Genomic DNA, 6,255 nt, shown 5'->3' with positions numbered 1-6,255 from the left:
GTATTATATAACAGGGAATCATATGAAAAATTTTGCTTTCCTACAAAAATAATGTACACAGAGTCTATTCACTTGAGACACAATCTGACTTTAATGTCTGTGACCCCATGAGCTGACAGGACTGGATCAGGTGGTCATCTGCTCAGGAACTTCCTTTCTCTACATTGGCCATGGGAATACCACTCCTAAAAGAGAAAAGGACTGTCCTTTGGTCAATATCCAGTCTATCCCTGACGCATATTGTCTACAAACGACTATATTTTACATAAAAATGCCAAATTTTGATGACTGCAGGAGAAAATGAGCCTCTGCTTGAGGTTCTTCTGTACTGACATTGTTTTGTGGCAACACACTCCAAGAAAACTCAAAGTTGTACCCTTCCCTAGAAATCAAGGCAGGGCATTAAGCTTCTTCTCAGATTCTGTCTGGGCATTCAGATAAACAAGCGATCAAACACAAATTTTACTCTTTCGAAAGAAGCTTCAAGAAAACCATAACCACCTTCCTACCATACTGATATGGGTGAATGTTTCTGAGAGTAGTATGTGGATGCCTACTTTGCCCTGCTGGATTTCTGTGATGAGAAAAACCCTGCATAAACTGGGAAGCAAGTGTCCTAAGTGGCAACAGACCATCCCCTTAAACTTGGTAGTTGAGTAGATTTCAATATAGAAATTATTGACAAGGTGTGGGAATAGATTAGGGAAACCAGCAAAGGATAAATTCAGTACCCCAGTGAAAGGAGCAGGAAGGAGTTCTTATAGTTTATAAGAGGAAAGAGGCTGCTGAACAGAGAGGGCTGCTAGGCAGGTACAATGCCTTTCAGCAGGGACACAGGCAGCCTACCGTGCCCTGGCCGGGAAGGAGCTGAAACAAAACCCAGGACTTCATTCTCCTCTTGTCCTCTGCCCTCTTGCCGGGGTGACTTCCATTGCCAGGACCCAGCTGAAACCTTCCAGGACCCAAAGCAAAGTGAAGAAAGTAGAGAACCAATGAGCTCCAAGGGACACACAAAGATCCAGCATGCGTGGTTCTGGGAAGGAGTGAGGCTGAGGTCCTTGTATTCCAGGGCTGCGTTCTTAATGGCCAAATGTCACATACCCTGAGAGATGGGGACGCTGCCTATCAGAGGGAGGGCAGCCCTACCAGACCAGTTGTGTTCTCATCTGCCAGCTGGCCAGGCCAGCTCTGTGTATTCCTCAGACAGGATATACGGGAGGAGAGTCTGGGGAGCGGACAGCAAAAGGCAACATCTTTCACTCTAGTGACCTAGGATAATCCTTCTTCCAGTAGGAGTTCCTTCAACAGAGAACTCTAAAACAAAGTAAGTCTTCAGTCTTTTATTATGTTTCCTTGTCACCCCACTGGTATTGTTTTTCCCAAATCTGTCATGTGAACATTACTGATCATTATTCTCTTTCCTGAAATTCTCTACACTTGTTTTCTCCGACTTGGTTCCTTCTATTCCTTCATTTGTGTCTGCTCTTTCTGAGTCTTCTTTGCCAGATTGTGTGTGTTTTTTTTCAGCATCTTATCAGCCTATTTTTCTCGCCATGCTCACCTCCGGTGCCCTTATTCCCATCCAGGGTTTTAACTGTCATTATAATATCTTCACTGAGCTTTCATAATGCTCCCTGCCTAACACCACGCACGCAAGTGGATGTCTCGCCTGGACACCTCAAACACAGCCTTGCAAAGCCTGAGCTCATTATGTTCTCCATAAAGCTTGCTGTGTTTTTTCCTCTATTTCCTATTTCCGTTAATGGCCCCATCATTCACTTGGGCACCCACACATAATCCTAAAGTAATTCCTGGCTCTTCCTCCTCCCTGAGTTCCAAATTCTTTCAAACCACAAGTCTTGCAGACTTAATTTCCTAAATGATTCTTGAAACTATCATCTCCTCCCCATCTTCTCAGCAAGTGCCTTGTTTGGGGTTGAATCACTTCTCACTTTGATAATCCTGGCTCCCTCTTCTTCTGAGGCCCAAATCCAAAATCTTCAGCATATTTGACAAGGCCCAGTGTGGGACCATCTGTTTTTCTATCTTCTGTTGTGCTTCCCTTGATTCCCAGGCTCCGGGCCCTTGGCCTCCTTTCAGTTCCACAAATGTTCCTGATGTCTTCCCACCCATGTCCTTCACATAGGTGGTTGTCATGGTTGGGTTCATGTGTCAACTTGGTCAAGTGGTGGTACCTGTTGGTCTGGTTGGGCAAGTGTCAGCCTGTCTGTTGTGATGAGGACACTTCATAGAATTAAATCATGATCAGGTCAGCTACCTCCACAGCTGATGCCATTTGTAATCAGCCAAAGGGGCTTGTCTTCTGCAATGAATGATGCTTAATCTGATCACTGGGAGCCTTTTAAGGAGGATTCAGAAGAGACAGGCTCTTCCTGTTTTGGCTGGTAAGCCTCTCCTGTGGAGTTCATCCAGACCCTCCATTGGAATCGTTGGCTTCACAGCCTGCCCTGCGGATTTTGGACTCTGCGTTCCTGCAGTCATGTGAGACACTTTTATAAATTTATATTTGAGTGTTCCCTGTTGATTCTTTTTCTCTAGAGAACCCTAACTAATACAGTAGTCTTCTGTGTAGAATGGCCCCTTTCTTTCTCTTCGCCCCATAACCATCACACAATCTCTCCAGCTTCAGTGTACCTTGTGCCTTCATACTGAGTAAGGGTCTCTGCTTCAGGGCCCCAACAAAGATGGGCAGGTTGTACACTGCCTAAGTGGTCAGTGTCTGACAGGATGTCCTTATGCCAAACCCAAGGCAGGCTTGACTATTTATTATGACAGCTTTCTCACAGAGAGGAATGAAGCTTCTTGAAAAAGGGGAGCTGTTTTACTAAATACTTGCCCTTTCCTACATGGTACTTACCAGAGTTGAATGTATTTAATTGTTAATTGATTAATTATATCATTTTTTAAAATGTAAGTTTGGTCTCTCACACCAGATTGGACATCCCACTTAGGAAGGGGTTTCATCTGTCTTGTATATTGTTGAAACCTCAAGGCCTGCCTTTGAATCTGCAACTTGGGACCCTCGAAAATATCTGATGACTAAGATGACCTGGTTTAGTAAGGCTTGTGCTGCCTAAGTGAGTTGATCACAGTTTGCAGGTGGCTTATCTAGTCTGCATAAGAGAAATGCCAAAGGCTTTGACATCACCTCCCTCCCCACAACAATGCTTCTTAGAAATAACCAAAATACATTTTAGCTTTGAGGTGATTTACTTATATCTATAAGCACAGTGCTTGCCATTGAGGAGGATATATGCTTCATATCAGTGTATGCCTAGTAGATAATGTTCTAGCAGTCTATTTTTTCTTCCTATTTTGTACACTTTTATCCAATATTATAATAAAATCTCATATTCCCAGGAACCTGGCTGCACACAAGCAGCTGTCCTTTGTGTGTAAAAAGACTGGCCCAGTTCCCCTGGAAATCAGCATTTGGCAGGCTTCTCACTGCTTTGCCCACTTCTGCTTCACTTTATTTCAGCCATTATATTTTTAAAACCAAAACAAAACTAGGGTGTGCTCTAATGAAACAAAATGACTTTTATCATACTCACTATTGCTTTACCTTCAAAAGACTGTCTCAACTAATTCAGAATGATAAAAATCAAAACATCATATTATAGTTTTAAAATCCCAGTCTGCATTTGGCATCCTGCTTTATAGTTAGAGAAGTATTTTCTCAATAAAAGCCCTTTGTATTTACATTCCTGTGAAAGGGAAGCTGAGAGTTTGCACTGTATGACTTCTATCAATTTGGAAATTTCTTTAAAGTTTTCACCTCCTTAAATTTTACCTAATTCTTTTTAAGCCATTTCCTTTCCTTTCTTCTTTTCTGTTCTTGCTAAATAATCCCCATCCTATAGTTGCTTTGTCTTTGGGGGGAGAGCCCCTCTGTATTTGTCCCCTGACTTAAATTAATTCAGTTCAATTGGCATATGACAGGAGCCAGAAACAGTGTGTTTGAGTCCAGATGAATGTTTCCCAGCTGTGTGAAGCACCTGTATTCTAAATAAAAACCCAACCAATGTGATAAATGCAAAAGGTGGATGGAGAAAATAGACACATTCTAAAAAGTCTTCAGTGCATGAAATCATAGATGAATAGATAGAGAAATGGATAATTCTGGACTCTGACATACTATTCATACAGCCCAACAATTCATTTATATTCCCCTTTTATTTTCCTCTCTGACTCAGATATTATTCAATTTTTGTAAACTTCAGGCAAACATTGTGCGCTGGGTTGGCTGGTAGTATGTGGTCATGGTGATAGGTAATGAGCCTCCAGACATGCAGAGAAGACTGAATTTGCCATCTTGGTAGAGTGGGAACCTACAGATGCCAGAGGCCCCAGCAGTCCCATGTTCTGCTAAAGCACAATGTCACCTTCTAATGAAAGTTTGCAATCAGACTTAAAAGAAAGTAACCAAGAAGAGATAATACTAACTTGTAAAACTTTTTAGGTGTTCAGAGTTAAAGGGGTACTGTTCTGCAAAGGGAAGCTTTCCTTTTGCTCCTCAAATTCCACTGCTCAGAAGTGCAGCGTATTTTTAGGGTTGTGGGAAGACTCTCCTTTGGGATTTCAGTATCCTGAAAGAGGTAGGAGCCATATTTTGCCAGTCAGTGGGTTGGTCAGCTTTACCAGGCATCATGGTGGCATGTACATGAGCTGGTGGGGAGAAGTGGAGCACCAGTGTTTGTCCAGAAGCACGTTGTAAACTAGGGTTCCTAACCCTTGGTCTCCTGCCTCCTACCTCCAAAACCTAAATGAAGACAGGGAAATTATTTAAAACATCTGAACTCTTTCGTTCAGAATCTACACTCTGATGGCTGAGCCCTGGCTCCTCAGTTCGGCTCTTTCTGCCTCTTACCCACAGGTATGCTGGGAGTACCTGTCACACCACAGGGGCCTCAGCTCCTTCAGCTTACCTTTGGTTTTTCTACCTCAGGCCCTTGCCACGCTGGTCCCTTTGCCCTGAGGGCCTCTTGCACCCAGCAGAACCGGACAACCATCCTTGGACTCGCAGAACTTTGGAAAGAAATGGCCGCGACTAAACTTCTCTACCGGGCTTCAGATTCTTGTGGAAAGATAAAGAAGAGCCTGTGGTGATGTATGGAGAAGGGAGAACATGACAGCCGCAGGGAATTAATTTAAGAGGAGTCAGTGTTACCTACTGGCACCGGGTTAGGAACCTGTTCTACTCTTCCTAGGGTACGACCACCTGCAGTCTGCAGCCCCCGGTCGTCCAGGCAGGCAGAGGAAAAGGAGAGGCACAGCATGCACAGAAAGAGTCTATTTAGGTGTCTTAAATCACCAATATTTTCTGAGCCGGTCTTATTCCAACAGGATCATTTTGCCTGCTTTATTTGGATAGGGCATTCAAATAAAGCCAGGGCTTTCCCTGGTACCCCAGAGCAATGGAGTCCTGAGACCTACGGCTACACTAAATTCTAGCCACACTAGTAATAATGCAAACACATACTACTAAATAGAAAATGCCCGCGCCGATCTTACGCTGCGCGGAAAGCTGCTGGACCACCCGCAAGCGACCCCGAGCGGCGCAGGACGCTGCGGACCCCGGCTGCAGTGGGCGGGGCGGCCCCGGGGGCGTGCCGGGCGAGTTCCCCGCCCGCTGCCCGGCGCCGCGGCCCAGCTTCCGTCGCGCGCCCGCCCAGAGCCACCACCAGTCCCGCCGCCAGTCCCGCGAGGCGCGCGCGGAGTTCGGAGGCCGTACTGAGTGCTTCTGAGTCCTCCGGCCAGAGTGTGGACCCGGCTTGGGGCTGAAAGCCGGCAGGAGCAGCAGCTGCGCGGCGACCTCGAGGACCCAGCGGTCCCGGGGCGTGTCCGGAGCGCGCGGCTCGGGACTGGACGGGGCGCCTCCCTGGACTACCCCGCGCGGCGCTGGGAAGCCAGAGGTGAGCGCCGGACCTTGGAGGCACAGCCCTGGAAGCGCGGGCTCTGGGTTCATGGGGACTCAAGGATGCCCTGTCCGTTAAGGGCTCGGGCTGGCAGTCTGGGGTAGTATGCTACCGGGGGACCGTGTTTAAGGGGGGTGGCGGCATTTCGGGAGCTGGGGTGAAGGAGCGAGCGCTCTCCCGTTTGGTGGCCGGGAGGGCGGCTGGAGGCCGGTCTTCCTTGTCTGGTCATAGGGGCTGAGCGTCCCGGGTCTCCATCCGTAGGCTCTAGCTGGCCCGGGAGCGGAGAAAGTTTGCCCAGCCCGAACTCCCGCTCTCC

Source organism: Tamandua tetradactyla, chromosome 6 (assembly GCF_023851605.1).
Source record: "Tamandua tetradactyla isolate mTamTet1 chromosome 6, mTamTet1.pri, whole genome shotgun sequence".
In the NCBI taxonomy this organism is placed as follows: Eukaryota; Metazoa; Chordata; class Mammalia; order Pilosa; family Myrmecophagidae; genus Tamandua; species Tamandua tetradactyla.
The sequence above is the reverse complement of the archived record's forward strand: the minus strand, read 5'-3'. Positions refer to the sequence as shown.